The sequence below is a fragment of the Spea bombifrons genome, chromosome 2, assembly GCF_027358695.1.
Source record: "Spea bombifrons isolate aSpeBom1 chromosome 2, aSpeBom1.2.pri, whole genome shotgun sequence".
In the NCBI taxonomy this organism is placed as follows: Eukaryota; Metazoa; Chordata; class Amphibia; order Anura; family Pelobatidae; genus Spea; species Spea bombifrons.
Window position 1 is genome coordinate 4,864,596 of NC_071088.1, and position 12,059 is coordinate 4,876,654.

A 12,059-nucleotide genomic window follows, 5' to 3' on the forward strand; every position below is an offset into this window, starting at 1 on the left:
AGTAGAGGCCATTGAAGTAGTAGCCATTGAAGTAGTTCAAGAGGGAAATTTTTACAGTTTTTACCAGGATGGCCGAGTGGTTAAGGCGTTGGACTTAAGATCCAATGGACAAATGTCCGCGTGGGTTTGAACCCCACTCCTGGTAGTAGCTGCTTCCTCTTTTGAGGAGTGCAATGTTACTTAAGCAGAGGCCATTGAAGTAGCTCAAGAGGGAAATTTGAAGGAAATCAAAACAGAAAGACACAGCTACCAGAATTCAAAGGAGAGGTGCTTAAATTGTTGCACGTAAAGTGCTTGTTTTTAAGAGAAGTGAAAGTTGAACAGCATAATGTGGTAATTGAGAAGCCATTCAGCACGTCACCAGGATGGCCGAGTGGTTAAGGCGTTGGACTTAAGATCCAATGGACAAATGTCCACGTGGGTTCAAACCCCACTCCTGGTAGTAACTGCTTTATCCTTTGAGGAGTGTAATGTAGAAGCCATTGAAGTAGCTCAAGAGGGAAATTTGAAGGAAATCAAAACAGAAAGACACAGCTACCAGAATTCAAAGGAGAGGTTCTTAAATTGTTGCACGTAAAGTGCTTAGTGTTAAGAGAAGTGAAAGTTGAACAGCATAATGTGGTAATTGAGAAGCCATTCAGCACGTCGCCAGGATGGCCGAGTGGTTAAGGCGTTGGGCTTAAGATCCAATGGACAAATGTCTGCGTGGGTTCGAACCCCACTCCTGGTAGTAGCTGCTTCCTTTTTTGAGGAGTGCATTGTTACTTAAGTAGAGGCCATTGAAGTAGTAGCCATTGAAGTAGTTCAAGAGGGAAATTTTTACAGCACGTCACCTGGACGGTCGAGTGGTTAAGGCGTTGGACTTAAGATCCAATGGACAAATGTCCGCGTGGGTTCGGACCCCACTCCTGGTAGTAACTGCTTTATCCTTTGAGGAGTGAAATGTTACTTTAGTAGAAGCCATTAAAGTAGTTCAAGAGGGAAATTTGAAGGAAATCAAAACAGAAAGACACAGCTACCAGAATTCAAAGGAGAGGTGCTTAAATTGTTGCACGTAGAGTGCTTGTTGTTAAGAGAAGTGAAAGTTGAACAGCATAATGTGGTAATTGAGAAGCCATTCAGCACATCACCAGGATGGCCGAGTGGTTAAGGCGTTGGGCTTAAGATCCAATGGACAAATGTCCACGTAGGTTCGAACCCGACTCCTGGTAGTAGCTGCTTCCCCTTTTGAGGAGTGCAATGTTACTTTAGTAGAAGCCATTGAAGTAGCTCAAGAGGGAAATTTGAAGGAAATCAAAACAGAAAGACACAGCTACCAGAATTCAAAGGAGAGGTGCTTAAATTGTTGCACGTAAAGTGCTTTTGTTAAGAGAAGTGAAAGTTGAACAGCATAATGTGGTAATTGAGAAGCCATGCAGCACGTCACCAGGATGGCCGAGTGGTTAAGGCGTTGGACTTAAGATCCAATGGGCAAATGTCCGCGTGGGTTCGAACCCCACTCCTGGTAGTAGCTGCTTCCTCTTTTGAGGAGTGCATTGTTACTTAAGTAGAGGCCATTGAAGTAGTAGCCATTGAAGAGGTTCAAGAGGGAAAATTTTACAGCATGTTACCAGGATGGCCGAGTGGTTAAGGCGTTGGACTTAAGATCCAATTGACAAATGTCCGCGTGGGTTTGAACCCCACTCCTGGTAGTAGCTGCTTCCTCTTTTGAGGAGTGCAATGTTACTTAAGCAGAGGCCATTGACGTAGCTCAAGAGGGAAATTTGAAGGAAATCAAAACAGAAAGACACAGCTACCAGAATTCAAAGGAGAGGTGCTTAAATTGTTGCATGTAAAGTGCTTGTTGTTAAGAGAAGTGAAAGTTGAACAGCATAATGTGGAAATTGAGAAGTCCTTCAGCATGTCACCAGGATGGCCGAGTGGTTAAGGCGTTGGACTTAAGATCCAATGGACAAATGTCCACGTGGGTTCGAACCCCACTCCTGGTAGTAACTGCTTTATCCTTCGAGGAGTGTAATGTTACTTTAGTAGAAGCCATTGAAGTAGCTCAAGAGGGAAATTTGAAGGAAATCAAAACAGAAAGACACAGCTACCAGAAGTCAAAGGAGAGGTCCTTAAATTGTTGCACGTAAAGTGCTTTTGTTAAGAGAAGTGAAAGTTGAACAGCATAATGTGGTAATTGAGAAGCCATTCAGCACGTCACCAGGATGGCCGAGTGGTTAAGGCGTTGGACTTAAGATCCAATGGACAAATGTCCACGTGGGTTTGAGCCCCACTCCTGGTAGTAGCTGCTTCCTCTTTTGAGGAGTGCATTGTTACTTAAGTAGATACCATTGAAGTAGTAGCCATTGAAGTAGTTCAAGAGGAAAATTTTTACAGCATGTTACCAGGATGGCCGAGTGGTTAAGGCGTTGGACTTAAGATCCAATGGACAAATGTCCGCGTGGGTTCGAACCCCACTCCTGGTAGTAGCTGCTTCCTCTTTTGAGGAGTGCAATGTTACTTAAGCAGAGGCCATTGAAGTAGCTCAAGAGGGAAATTTGAAGGAAATCAAAACAGAAAGACACAGCTAACAGAATTCAAAGGAGAGGTGCTTAAATTGTTGCACGTAAAGTGCTTTTGTTAAGAGAAGTGAAAGTTGAACAGCATAATGTGGTAATTGAGAAGCCATTCAGCACGTCACCAGGATGGCCGAGTGGTTAAGGCGTTGGACTTAAGATCCAATGGGCAAATGTCCGCGTGGGTTCGAACCCCACTCCTGGTAGTAGCTGCTTCCTCTTTTGAGGAGTGCAATGTTACTTTAGTAGAAGCCATTGAAGTAGTTCAAGAGGGAAATTTGAAGGAAATCAAAACAGAAAGACACAGCTACCAGAATTCAAAGGAGAGGTGCTTAAATTGTTGCAAGTAGAGTGCTTGTTGTTAAGAGAAGTGAAAGTTCAACAGCATAATGTGGTAATTGAGAAGCCATTCAGCACATCACCAGGATGGCCGAGTGGTTAAGGCGTTGGGCTTAAGATCCAATGGACACATGTCCACTTGGGTTCGAACCCCACTCCTGGTAGTAGCTGCTTCCCCTTTTGAGGAGTGCAATGTTACTTTAGTAGAAGCCATTGAAGTAGCTCAAGAGGGAAATTTGAAGGAAATCAAAACAGAAAGACACAGCTACCAGAATTCAAAGGAGAGGTGCTTAAATTGTTGCACGTAAAGCGCTTGTTGTTAAGAGAAGTGAAAGTTGAACAGCATAATGTGGTAATTGAGAAGCCATTCAGCACATCACCAGGATGGCCGAGTGGTTAAGGCGTTGGAGTTAAGATCCAATGGACAAATGTCCGTGTGGGTTTGAGCCCCACTCCTGGTAGTAGCTGCTTCCTCTTTTGAAGAGTGCAATGTTACTTAAGTAGAGGCCATTGAAGTAGTTCAAGAGGGAAATTTGAAGGAAATCAAAACAGAAAGACACAGCTACCAGAATTCAAAGGAGAGGTGCTTAAATTGTTGCACGTAAAGTGCTTGTTGTTAAGAGAAGTGAAAGTTGAACAGCATAACATGGTAATTGAGAAAGCCTGCAGCACGTCACCCGGATGGCCGAGTGGTTAAGGCGTTGGACTTAAGATCCAATGGACAAATGTCCGCGTGGGTTTGAACCCCACTCCTGGTAGTAGCTGCTTCCTCTTTTGAGGAGTGCAATGTTACTTTAGTAGAGGCCATTGAAGTAGTTCAAGAGGGAAATTTGAAGGAAATCAAAACAGAAAGACACAGCTACCAGAATTCAAAGGAGAGGTGCTTAAATTGTTGCACGTAGAGTGCTTGTTGTTAAGAGAAGTGAAAGTTGAACAGCATAATGTGGTAATTGAGAAGCCATTCAGCACATCACCAGGATGGCCGAGTGGTTAAGGCGTTGGGCTTAAGATCCAATGGACAAATGTCCACGTAGGTTCGAACCCGACTCCTGGTAGTAGCTGCTTCCCCTTTTGAGGAGTGCAATGTTACTTTAGTAGAAGCCATTGAAGTAGCTCAAGAGGGAAATTTGAAGGAAATCAAAACAGAAAGACACAGCTACCAGAATTCAAAGGAGAGGTGCTTAAATTGTTGCACGTAAAGTGCTTTTGTTAAGAGAAGTGAAAGTTGAACAGCATAATGTGGTAATTGAGAAGCCATTCAGCACGTCACCAGGATGGCCGAGTGGTTAAGGCGTTGGACTTAAGATCCAATGGGCAAATGTCCGCGTGGGTTCGAACCCCACTCCTGGTAGTAGCTGCTTCCTCTTTTGAGGAGTGCATTGTTACTTAAGTAGAGGCCATTGAAGTAGTAGCCATTGAAGAGGTTCAAGAGGGAAAATTTTACAGCATGTTACCAGGATGGCCGAGTGGTTAAGGCGTTGGACTTAAGATCCAATTGACAAATGTCCGCGTGGGTTTGAACCCCACTCCTGGTAGTAGCTGCTTCCTCTTTTGAGGAGTGCAATGTTACTTAAGCAGAGGCCATTGACGTAGCTCAAGAGGGAAATTTGAAGGAAATCAAAACAGAAAGACACAGCTACCAGAATTCAAAGGAGAGGTGCTTAAATTGTTGCATGTAAAGTGCTTGTTGTTAAGAGAAGTGAAAGTTGAACAGCATAATGTGGAAATTGAGAAGTCCTTCAGCATGTCACCAGGATGGCCGAGTGGTTAAGGCGTTGGACTTAAGATCCAATGGACAAATGTCCACGTGGGTTCGAACCCCACTCCTGGTAGTAACTGCTTTATCCTTCGAGGAGTGTAATGTTACTTTAGTAGAAGCCATTGAAGTAGCTCAAGAGGGAAATTTGAAGGAAATCAAAACAGAAAGACACAGCTACCAGAAGTCAAAGGAGAGGTCCTTAAATTGTTGCACGTAAAGTGCTTTTGTTAAGAGAAGTGAAAGTTGAACAGCATAATGTGGTAATTGAGAAGCCATTCAGCACGTCACCAGGATGGCCGAGTGGTTAAGGCGTTGGACTTAAGATCCAATGGACAAATGTCCACGTGGGTTTGAGCCCCACTCCTGGTAGTAGCTGCTTCCTCTTTTGAGGAGTGCATTGTTACTTAAGTAGATACCATTGAAGTAGTAGCCATTGAAGTAGTTCAAGAGGAAAATTTTTACAGCATGTTACCAGGATGGCCGAGTGGTTAAGGCGTTGGACTTAAGATCCAATGGACAAATGTCCGCGTGGGTTCGAACCCCACTCCTGGTAGTAGCTGCTTCCTCTTTTGAGGAGTGCAATGTTACTTAAGCAGAGGCCATTGAAGTAGCTCAAGAGGGAAATTTGAAGGAAATCAAAACAGAAAGACACAGCTAACAGAATTCAAAGGAGAGGTGCTTAAATTGTTGCACGTAAAGTGCTTTTGTTAAGAGAAGTGAAAGTTGAACAGCATAATGTGGTAATTGAGAAGCCATTCAGCACGTCACCAGGATGGCCGAGTGGTTAAGGCGTTGGACTTAAGATCCAATGGACAAATGTCCGCGTGGGTTCGAACCCCACTCCTGGTAGTAGCTGCTTCCTCTTTTGAGGAGTGCAATGTTACTTTAGTAGAAGCCATTGAAGTAGTTCAAGAGGGAAATTTGAAGGAAATCAAAACAGAAAGACACAGCTACCAGAATTCAAAGGAGAGGTGCTTAAATTGTTGCAAGTAGAGTGCTTGTTGTTAAGAGAAGTGAAAGTTCAACAGCATAATGTGGTAATTGAGAAGCCATTCAGCACATCACCAGGATGGCCGAGTGGTTAAGGCGTTGGGCTTAAGATCCAATGGACACATGTCCACTTGGGTTCGAACCCCACTCCTGGTAGTAGCTGCTTCCCCTTTTGAGGAGTGCAATGTTACTTTAGTAGAAGCCATTGAAGTAGCTCAAGAGGGAAATTTGAAGGAAATCAAAACAGAAAGACACAGCTACCAGAATTCAAAGGAGAGGTGCTTAAATTGTTGCACGTAAAGCGCTTGTTGTTAAGAGAAGTGAAAGTTGAACAGCATAATGTGGTAATTGAGAAGCCATTCAGCACATCACCAGGATGGCCGAGTGGTTAAGGCGTTGGAGTTAAGATCCAATGGACAAATGTCCGTGTGGGTTTGAGCCCCACTCCTGGTAGTAGCTGCTTCCTCTTTTGAAGAGTGCAATGTTACTTAAGTAGAGGCCATTGAAGTAGTTCAAGAGGGAAATTTGAAGGAAATCAAAACAGAAAGACACAGCTACCAGAATTCAAAGGAGAGGTGCTTAAATTGTTGCACGTAAAGTGCTTGTTGTTAAGAGAAGTGAAAGTTGAACAGCATAACATGGTAATTGAGAAAGCCTACAGCACGTCACCCGGATGGCCGAGTGGTTAAGGCGTTGGACTTAAGATCCAATGGACAAATGTCCGCGTGGGTTTGAACCCCACTCCTGGTAGTAGCTGCTTCCTCTTTTGAGGAGTGCAATGTTACTTTAGTAGAGGCCATTGAAGTAGTTCAAGAGGGAAATTTGAAGGAAATCAAAACAGAAAGACACAGCTACCAGAATTCAAAGGAGAGGTGCTTAAATTGTTGCACGTAAAGTGCTTTTGTTAAGAGAAGTGAAAGTTGAACAGCATAATATGGTAATTGAGAAGCCATTCAGCACGTCACCAGGATGGCCGAGTGGTTAAGGCGCTGGACTTAAGATCCAATGGGCAAATGTCCGCGTGGGTTCGAACCCCACTCCTGGTGGTAGCTGCTTCCACTTTTGAGGAGTGCATTGTTACTTAAGTAGAGGCCATTGAAGTAGTAGCCATTGAAGTAGTTCAAGAGGGAAATTTTTACAGCATGTTACCAGGATGGCCGAGTGGTTAAGGCGTTGGACTTAAGATCCAATGGACAAATGTCCGCGTGGGTTTGAACCCCACTCCTGGTAGTAGCTGCTTCCTCTTTTGAGGAGTGCAATGTTACTTAAGCAGAGGCCATTGAAGTAGCTCAAGAGGGAAATTTGAAGGAAATCAAAACAGAAAGACACAGCTACCAGAATTCAAAGGAGAGGTGCTTAAATTGTTGCACGTAAAGTGCTTGTTTTTAAGAGAAGTGAAAGTTGAACAGCATAATGTGGTAATTGAGAAGCCATTCAGCACGTCACCAGGATGGCCGAGTGGTTAAGGCGTTGGGCTTAAGATCCAATGGACAAATGTCCGCGTGGGTTCAAACCCCACTCCTGGTAGTAGCTGCTTCCGCTTTTGAGGAGTGCATTGTTACTTAAGTAGAGGCCATTGAAGTAGTAGCCATTGAAGTAGTTCAAGAGGGAAATTTTTACAGCACGTCACCTGGATGGCCGAGTGGTTAAGGCGTTGGACTTAAGATCCAATGGACAAATGTCCGCGTGGGTTCAAACCCCACTCCTGGTAGTAACTGCTTTATCCTTTGAGGAGTGAAATGTTACTTTAGTAGAAGCCATTGAAGTAGTTCAAGAGGGAAATTTGAAGGAAATCAAAACAGAAAGACACAGCTACCAGAATTCAAAGGAGAGGTGCTTAAATTGTTGCACGTAGAGTGCTTGTTGTTAAGAGAAGTGAAAGTTGAACAGCATAATGTGGTAATTGAGAAGCCATTGAGCACATCACCAGGATGGCCGAGTGGTTAAGGCGTTGGGCTTAAGATCCAATGGACAAATGTCCACGTGGGTTCGAGCCCCACTCCTGGTAGTAACTGCTTTATCCTTTGAGGAGTGGAATGTTACTTTAGTAGAAGCCATTGAAGTAGTTCAAGAGGGAAATTTGAAGGAAATCAAAACAGAAAGACACAGCTACCAGAATTCAAAGGAGAGGTGCTTAAATTGTTGCACGTAGACTGCTTGTTGTTAAGAGAAGTGAAAGTTGAACAGCATAATGTGGTAATTGAGAAGCCATTCAGCACATCACCAGGATGGCCGAGTGGTTAAGGCGTTGGGCTTAAGATCCAATGGACAAATGTCCACGTGGGTTCGAACCCCACTCCTGGTAGTAGCTGCTTCCCCTTTTGAGGAGTGCAATGTTACTTTAGTAGAAGCCATTGAAGTAGCTCAAGAGGGAAATTTGAAGGAAATCAAAACAGAAAGACACAGCTACCAGATTTCAAAGGAGAGGTGCTTAAATTGTTGCACGTAAAGTGCTTGTTTTTAAGAGAAGTGAAAGTTGAACAGCATAATGTGGTAATTGAGAAGCCATTCAGCACGTCACCAGGATGGCCGAGTGGTTAAGGCGTTGGACTTAAGATCCAATCGGCAAATGTCCGCGTGGGTTCGAACCCCACTCCTGGTAGTAGCTGCTTCCTCTTTTGAGGAGTGCATTGTTACTTAAGTAGAGGCCATTGAAGTAGTAGCCATTGAAGTAGTTCAAGAGGGAAATTTTTACAGCATGTTACCAGGATGGCCGAGTGGTTAAGGCGTTGGACTTAAGATCCAATGGACAAATGTCCGCGTGGGTTTGAACCCCACTCCTGGTAGTAGCTGCTTCCTCTTTTGAGGAGTGCAATGTTACTTAAGCAGAGGCCATTGAAGTAGCTCAAGAGGGAAATTTGAAGGAAATCAAAACAGAAAAACACAGCTACCAGAATTCAAAGGAGAGGTGCTTAAATTGTTGCACGTAAAGTGCTTGTTTTTAAGAGAAGTGAAAGTTGAACAGCATAATGTGGTAATTGAGAAGCCATTCAGCACGTCACCAGGATGGCCGAGTGGTTAAGGCGTTGGACTTAAGATCCAATGGACAAATGTCCACGTGGGTTCAAACCCCACTCCTGGTAGTAACTGCTTTATCCTTTGAGGAGTGTAATGTAGAAGCCATTGAAGTAGCTCAAGAGGGAAATTTGAAGGAAATCAAAACAGAAAGACACAGCTACCAGAATTCAAAGGAGAGGTTCTTAAATTGTTGCACGTAAAGTGCTTAGTGTTAAGAGAAGTGAAAGTTGAACAGCATAATGTGGTAATTGAGAAGCCATTCAGCACGTCACCAGGATGGCCGAGTGGTTAAGGCGTTGGGCTTAAGATCCAATGGACAAATGTCTGCGTGGGTTCGAACCCCACTCCTGGTAGTAGCTGTTTCCTTTTTTGAGGAGTGCATTGTTACTTAAGTAGAGGCCATTGAAGTAGTAGCCATTGAAGTAGTTCAAGAGGGAAATTTTTACAGCACGTCACCTGGATGGTCGAGTGGTTAAGGCGTTGGACTTAAGATCCAATGGACAAATGTCCGCGTGGGTTCGGACCCCACTCCTGGTAGTAACTGCTTTATCCTTTGAGGAGTGAAATGTTACTTTAGTAGAAGCCATTGAAGTAGTTCAAGAGGGAAATTTGAAGGAAATCAAAACAGAAAGACACAGCTACCAGAATTCAAAGGAGAGGTGCTTAAATTGTTGCACGTAGAGTGCTTGTTGTTAAGAGAAGTGAAAGTTGAACAGCATAATGTGGTAATTGAGAAGCCATTCAGCACATCACCAGGATGGCCGAGTGGTTAAGGCGTTGGGCTTAAGATCCAATGGACAAATGTCCACGTAGGTTCGAACCCGACTCCTGGTAGTAGCTGCTTCCCCTTTTGAGGAGTGCAATGTTACTTTAGTAGAAGCCATTGAAGTAGCTCAAGAGGGAAATTTGAAGGAAATCAAAACAGAAAGACACAGCTACCAGAATTCAAAGGAGAGGTGCTTAAATTGTTGCACGTAAAGTGCTTTTGTTAAGAGAAGTGAAAGTTGAACAGCATAATGTGGTAATTGAGAAGCCATTCAGCACGTCACCAGGATGGCCGAGTGGTTAAGGCGTTGGACTTAAGATCCAATGGGCAAATGACCGCGTGGGTTCGAACCCCACTCCTGGTAGTAGCCGCTTCCTCTTTTGAGGAGTGCATTGTTACTTAAGTAGAGGCCATTGAAGTAGTAGCCATTGAAGAGGTTCAAGAGGGAAAATTTTACAGCATGTTACCAGGATGGCCGAGTGGTTAAGGCGTTGGACTTAAGATCCAATTGACAAATGTCCGCGTGGGTTCGAACCCCACTCCTGGTAGTAGCTGCTTCCTCTTTTGAGGAGTGCATTGTTACTTAAGTAGAGGCCATTGAAGTAGTAGCCATTGAAGTAGTTCAAGAGGGAAATTTTTACAGCACGTCACCTGGATGGCCGAGTGGTTAAGGCGTTGGACTTAAGATCCAATGGATAAATGTCCACGTGGGTTCAAACCCCACTCCTGGTAGTAACTGCTTTATTCTTTGAGGAGTGAAATGTTACTTTAGTAGAAGCCATTGAAGTAGTTCAAGAGGGAAATTTGAAGGAAATCAAAACAGAAAGACACAGCTACCAGAATTCAAAGGAGAGGTGCTTAAATTGTTGCAAGTAGAGTGCTTGTTGTTAAGAGAAGTGAAAGTTCAACAGCATAATGTGGTAATTGAGAAGCCATTCAGCACAACACCAGGATGGCCGAGTGGTTAAGGCGTTGGGCTTAAGATCCAATGGACAAATGTCCACGTGGGTTCGAACCCCACTCCTGGTAGTAGCTGCTTCCCCTTTTGAGGAGTGCAATGTTAGTTTAGTAGAAGCCATTGAAGTAGCTCAAGAGGGAAATTTGAAGGAAATCAAAACAGAGAGACACAGCTACTAGATTTCAAAGGAGAGGTGCTTAAATTGTTGCACGTAAAGTGTTTGTTGTTAAGAGAAGTGAAAGTTGAACAGCATAATGTGGTAATTGAGAAGCCATTCAGCACATCACCAGGATGGCCGAGTGGTTAAGGCGTTGGGCTTAAGATCCAATGGACAAACGTCCGCGTGGGCTTGAGCCCCACTCCTGGTAGTATCTGCTTCCCCTTTTGAGGAGAGCAATGTTACTTTAGTAGAAGCCATTGAAGTAGCTCAAGAGGGAAATTTGAAGGAAATCAAAACAGAAAGACACAGCTACCAGAATTCAAAGGAGAGGTGCTTAAATTGTTGCACGTAAAGTGCTTGTTGTTAAGAGAAGTGAAAGTTGAACAGCATAATGTGGTAATTGAGAAGACCTACAGCACATCGCCAGGATGGCCGAGTGGTTAAGGCGTTGGTCTTAAGATCCAATGGACAAATGTCCGCGTGGTTTTGAGCCCCACTCCTGGTAGTAGCTGCTTCCTCTTTTGAGGAGTGCATTGTTACTTAAGTAGAGGCCATTGAAGTAGTAGCCATTGAAGTAGTTCAAGAGGGAAATTTTTACAGCACGTCACCAGGATGGCCGAGTGGTTAAGGCGTAGGACTTAACATCCAATGGACAAATGTCCGCGTGGGCTCGAACCCCGCTCCTGGTAGTAACTGCTTTTTCCTTTGAGGAGTGAAATGTTACTTTAGTAGAAGCCATTGAAGTAGTTCAAGAGGGAAATTTGAAGGAAATCAAAACAGAAAGACACAGCTACCAGAATTCAAAGGAGAGGTGCTTAAATTGTTGCACGTAGAGTGCTTGTTGTTAAGAGAAGTGAAAGTTGAACAGCATAATGTGGTAATTGAGAAGCCATTCATCACATCACCAGGATGGCCGAGTGGTTAAGGCGTTGGAGTTAAGATCCAATGGACAAATGTCCGTGTGGGTTTGAGCCCCACTCCTGGTAGTAGCTGCTTCCTCTTTTGAAGAGTGCAATGTTACTTAAGTAGAGGCCATTGAAGTAGTTCAAGAGGGAAATTTGAAGGAAATCAAAACAGAAAGACACAGCTACCAGAATTCAAAGGAGAGGTGCTTAAATTGTTGCACGTAAAGTGCTTGTTGTTAAGAGAAGTGAAAGTTGAACAGCATAACATGGTAATTGAGAAAACCTACAGCACGTCACCCGGATGGCCGAGTGGTTAAGGCGTTGGACTTAAGATCTAATGGACAAATGTCCGCGTGGGTTTGAACCCCACTCCTGGTAGTAGCTGCTTCCACTTTTGAGGAGTGCATTGTTACTTAAGTAGAGGCCATTGAAGTAGTAGCCATTGAAGTAGTTCAAGAGGGAAATTTTTACAGCATGTTACCAGGATGGCCGAGTGGTTAAGGCGTTGGACTTAAGATCCAATGGACAAATGTCCGCGTGGGTTTGAACCCCACTCCTGGTAGTAGCTGCTTCCTCTTTTGAGGAGTGCAATGTTACTTAAGCAGA

General features: G+C 43.9%; 46 non-coding genes across 46 annotated transcripts; all 46 read left to right on the top strand.

Annotated features, from left to right (window-relative positions):
* Positions 1–62: 62 nt before the first annotated feature.
* Positions 63–145, top strand: TRNAL-UAA (transfer RNA leucine (anticodon UAA)). The gene has a single exon. It is a non-coding gene; the product is annotated as a tRNA-Leu (tRNA).
* A 214-nt stretch (positions 146–359) lies between these two features.
* TRNAL-UAA (transfer RNA leucine (anticodon UAA)) lies at positions 360–442 on the top strand. Its single transcript has one exon. It is a non-coding gene; the product is annotated as a tRNA-Leu (tRNA).
* Positions 443–647: 205 nt separating this feature from the next.
* Positions 648–730, top strand: TRNAL-UAA (transfer RNA leucine (anticodon UAA)). The gene has a single exon. It is a non-coding gene; the product is annotated as a tRNA-Leu (tRNA).
* A 101-nt stretch (positions 731–831) lies between these two features.
* On the top strand, positions 832–914 carry TRNAL-UAA (transfer RNA leucine (anticodon UAA)). Its single transcript has one exon. It is a non-coding gene; the product is annotated as a tRNA-Leu (tRNA).
* A 214-nt stretch (positions 915–1,128) lies between these two features.
* On the top strand, positions 1,129–1,211 carry TRNAL-UAA (transfer RNA leucine (anticodon UAA)). The gene has a single exon. It is a non-coding gene; the product is annotated as a tRNA-Leu (tRNA).
* A 213-nt stretch (positions 1,212–1,424) lies between these two features.
* TRNAL-UAA (transfer RNA leucine (anticodon UAA)) lies at positions 1,425–1,507 on the top strand. Its single transcript has one exon. It is a non-coding gene; the product is annotated as a tRNA-Leu (tRNA).
* Positions 1,508–1,608: 101 nt separating this feature from the next.
* On the top strand, positions 1,609–1,691 carry TRNAL-UAA (transfer RNA leucine (anticodon UAA)). The gene has a single exon. It is a non-coding gene; the product is annotated as a tRNA-Leu (tRNA).
* Positions 1,692–1,905: 214 nt separating this feature from the next.
* Positions 1,906–1,988, top strand: TRNAL-UAA (transfer RNA leucine (anticodon UAA)). The gene has a single exon. It is a non-coding gene; the product is annotated as a tRNA-Leu (tRNA).
* A 213-nt stretch (positions 1,989–2,201) lies between these two features.
* Positions 2,202–2,284, top strand: TRNAL-UAA (transfer RNA leucine (anticodon UAA)). The gene has a single exon. It is a non-coding gene; the product is annotated as a tRNA-Leu (tRNA).
* A 101-nt stretch (positions 2,285–2,385) lies between these two features.
* On the top strand, positions 2,386–2,468 carry TRNAL-UAA (transfer RNA leucine (anticodon UAA)). The gene has a single exon. It is a non-coding gene; the product is annotated as a tRNA-Leu (tRNA).
* A 213-nt stretch (positions 2,469–2,681) lies between these two features.
* On the top strand, positions 2,682–2,764 carry TRNAL-UAA (transfer RNA leucine (anticodon UAA)). Its single transcript has one exon. It is a non-coding gene; the product is annotated as a tRNA-Leu (tRNA).
* A 214-nt stretch (positions 2,765–2,978) lies between these two features.
* TRNAL-UAA (transfer RNA leucine (anticodon UAA)) lies at positions 2,979–3,061 on the top strand. The gene has a single exon. It is a non-coding gene; the product is annotated as a tRNA-Leu (tRNA).
* Positions 3,062–3,275: 214 nt separating this feature from the next.
* TRNAL-UAA (transfer RNA leucine (anticodon UAA)) lies at positions 3,276–3,358 on the top strand. The gene has a single exon. It is a non-coding gene; the product is annotated as a tRNA-Leu (tRNA).
* A 214-nt stretch (positions 3,359–3,572) lies between these two features.
* TRNAL-UAA (transfer RNA leucine (anticodon UAA)) lies at positions 3,573–3,655 on the top strand. The gene has a single exon. It is a non-coding gene; the product is annotated as a tRNA-Leu (tRNA).
* A 214-nt stretch (positions 3,656–3,869) lies between these two features.
* Positions 3,870–3,952, top strand: TRNAL-UAA (transfer RNA leucine (anticodon UAA)). The gene has a single exon. It is a non-coding gene; the product is annotated as a tRNA-Leu (tRNA).
* Positions 3,953–4,165: 213 nt separating this feature from the next.
* On the top strand, positions 4,166–4,248 carry TRNAL-UAA (transfer RNA leucine (anticodon UAA)). Its single transcript has one exon. It is a non-coding gene; the product is annotated as a tRNA-Leu (tRNA).
* A 101-nt stretch (positions 4,249–4,349) lies between these two features.
* Positions 4,350–4,432, top strand: TRNAL-UAA (transfer RNA leucine (anticodon UAA)). Its single transcript has one exon. It is a non-coding gene; the product is annotated as a tRNA-Leu (tRNA).
* Positions 4,433–4,646: 214 nt separating this feature from the next.
* Positions 4,647–4,729, top strand: TRNAL-UAA (transfer RNA leucine (anticodon UAA)). Its single transcript has one exon. It is a non-coding gene; the product is annotated as a tRNA-Leu (tRNA).
* A 213-nt stretch (positions 4,730–4,942) lies between these two features.
* On the top strand, positions 4,943–5,025 carry TRNAL-UAA (transfer RNA leucine (anticodon UAA)). The gene has a single exon. It is a non-coding gene; the product is annotated as a tRNA-Leu (tRNA).
* A 101-nt stretch (positions 5,026–5,126) lies between these two features.
* Positions 5,127–5,209, top strand: TRNAL-UAA (transfer RNA leucine (anticodon UAA)). The gene has a single exon. It is a non-coding gene; the product is annotated as a tRNA-Leu (tRNA).
* A 213-nt stretch (positions 5,210–5,422) lies between these two features.
* Positions 5,423–5,505, top strand: TRNAL-UAA (transfer RNA leucine (anticodon UAA)). Its single transcript has one exon. It is a non-coding gene; the product is annotated as a tRNA-Leu (tRNA).
* A 214-nt stretch (positions 5,506–5,719) lies between these two features.
* TRNAL-UAA (transfer RNA leucine (anticodon UAA)) lies at positions 5,720–5,802 on the top strand. Its single transcript has one exon. It is a non-coding gene; the product is annotated as a tRNA-Leu (tRNA).
* A 214-nt stretch (positions 5,803–6,016) lies between these two features.
* Positions 6,017–6,099, top strand: TRNAL-UAA (transfer RNA leucine (anticodon UAA)). Its single transcript has one exon. It is a non-coding gene; the product is annotated as a tRNA-Leu (tRNA).
* Positions 6,100–6,313: 214 nt separating this feature from the next.
* On the top strand, positions 6,314–6,396 carry TRNAL-UAA (transfer RNA leucine (anticodon UAA)). Its single transcript has one exon. It is a non-coding gene; the product is annotated as a tRNA-Leu (tRNA).
* Positions 6,397–6,609: 213 nt separating this feature from the next.
* Positions 6,610–6,692, top strand: TRNAL-UAA (transfer RNA leucine (anticodon UAA)). The gene has a single exon. It is a non-coding gene; the product is annotated as a tRNA-Leu (tRNA).
* Positions 6,693–6,793: 101 nt separating this feature from the next.
* Positions 6,794–6,876, top strand: TRNAL-UAA (transfer RNA leucine (anticodon UAA)). Its single transcript has one exon. It is a non-coding gene; the product is annotated as a tRNA-Leu (tRNA).
* Positions 6,877–7,090: 214 nt separating this feature from the next.
* On the top strand, positions 7,091–7,173 carry TRNAL-UAA (transfer RNA leucine (anticodon UAA)). The gene has a single exon. It is a non-coding gene; the product is annotated as a tRNA-Leu (tRNA).
* A 101-nt stretch (positions 7,174–7,274) lies between these two features.
* Positions 7,275–7,357, top strand: TRNAL-UAA (transfer RNA leucine (anticodon UAA)). The gene has a single exon. It is a non-coding gene; the product is annotated as a tRNA-Leu (tRNA).
* A 214-nt stretch (positions 7,358–7,571) lies between these two features.
* Positions 7,572–7,654, top strand: TRNAL-UAA (transfer RNA leucine (anticodon UAA)). Its single transcript has one exon. It is a non-coding gene; the product is annotated as a tRNA-Leu (tRNA).
* Positions 7,655–7,868: 214 nt separating this feature from the next.
* On the top strand, positions 7,869–7,951 carry TRNAL-UAA (transfer RNA leucine (anticodon UAA)). The gene has a single exon. It is a non-coding gene; the product is annotated as a tRNA-Leu (tRNA).
* A 214-nt stretch (positions 7,952–8,165) lies between these two features.
* Positions 8,166–8,248, top strand: TRNAL-UAA (transfer RNA leucine (anticodon UAA)). The gene has a single exon. It is a non-coding gene; the product is annotated as a tRNA-Leu (tRNA).
* A 101-nt stretch (positions 8,249–8,349) lies between these two features.
* Positions 8,350–8,432, top strand: TRNAL-UAA (transfer RNA leucine (anticodon UAA)). Its single transcript has one exon. It is a non-coding gene; the product is annotated as a tRNA-Leu (tRNA).
* Positions 8,433–8,646: 214 nt separating this feature from the next.
* TRNAL-UAA (transfer RNA leucine (anticodon UAA)) lies at positions 8,647–8,729 on the top strand. Its single transcript has one exon. It is a non-coding gene; the product is annotated as a tRNA-Leu (tRNA).
* A 205-nt stretch (positions 8,730–8,934) lies between these two features.
* On the top strand, positions 8,935–9,017 carry TRNAL-UAA (transfer RNA leucine (anticodon UAA)). Its single transcript has one exon. It is a non-coding gene; the product is annotated as a tRNA-Leu (tRNA).
* Positions 9,018–9,118: 101 nt separating this feature from the next.
* TRNAL-UAA (transfer RNA leucine (anticodon UAA)) lies at positions 9,119–9,201 on the top strand. The gene has a single exon. It is a non-coding gene; the product is annotated as a tRNA-Leu (tRNA).
* A 214-nt stretch (positions 9,202–9,415) lies between these two features.
* Positions 9,416–9,498, top strand: TRNAL-UAA (transfer RNA leucine (anticodon UAA)). The gene has a single exon. It is a non-coding gene; the product is annotated as a tRNA-Leu (tRNA).
* Positions 9,499–9,711: 213 nt separating this feature from the next.
* TRNAL-UAA (transfer RNA leucine (anticodon UAA)) lies at positions 9,712–9,794 on the top strand. The gene has a single exon. It is a non-coding gene; the product is annotated as a tRNA-Leu (tRNA).
* Positions 9,795–9,895: 101 nt separating this feature from the next.
* Positions 9,896–9,978, top strand: TRNAL-UAA (transfer RNA leucine (anticodon UAA)). Its single transcript has one exon. It is a non-coding gene; the product is annotated as a tRNA-Leu (tRNA).
* Positions 9,979–10,079: 101 nt separating this feature from the next.
* Positions 10,080–10,162, top strand: TRNAL-UAA (transfer RNA leucine (anticodon UAA)). Its single transcript has one exon. It is a non-coding gene; the product is annotated as a tRNA-Leu (tRNA).
* A 214-nt stretch (positions 10,163–10,376) lies between these two features.
* TRNAL-UAA (transfer RNA leucine (anticodon UAA)) lies at positions 10,377–10,459 on the top strand. Its single transcript has one exon. It is a non-coding gene; the product is annotated as a tRNA-Leu (tRNA).
* A 214-nt stretch (positions 10,460–10,673) lies between these two features.
* TRNAL-UAA (transfer RNA leucine (anticodon UAA)) lies at positions 10,674–10,756 on the top strand. Its single transcript has one exon. It is a non-coding gene; the product is annotated as a tRNA-Leu (tRNA).
* Positions 10,757–10,970: 214 nt separating this feature from the next.
* On the top strand, positions 10,971–11,053 carry TRNAL-UAA (transfer RNA leucine (anticodon UAA)). The gene has a single exon. It is a non-coding gene; the product is annotated as a tRNA-Leu (tRNA).
* Positions 11,054–11,154: 101 nt separating this feature from the next.
* TRNAL-UAA (transfer RNA leucine (anticodon UAA)) lies at positions 11,155–11,237 on the top strand. The gene has a single exon. It is a non-coding gene; the product is annotated as a tRNA-Leu (tRNA).
* Positions 11,238–11,451: 214 nt separating this feature from the next.
* TRNAL-UAA (transfer RNA leucine (anticodon UAA)) lies at positions 11,452–11,534 on the top strand. Its single transcript has one exon. It is a non-coding gene; the product is annotated as a tRNA-Leu (tRNA).
* Positions 11,535–11,748: 214 nt separating this feature from the next.
* TRNAL-UAA (transfer RNA leucine (anticodon UAA)) lies at positions 11,749–11,831 on the top strand. Its single transcript has one exon. It is a non-coding gene; the product is annotated as a tRNA-Leu (tRNA).
* A 101-nt stretch (positions 11,832–11,932) lies between these two features.
* On the top strand, positions 11,933–12,015 carry TRNAL-UAA (transfer RNA leucine (anticodon UAA)). The gene has a single exon. It is a non-coding gene; the product is annotated as a tRNA-Leu (tRNA).
* Positions 12,016–12,059: the final 44 nt, after the last annotated feature.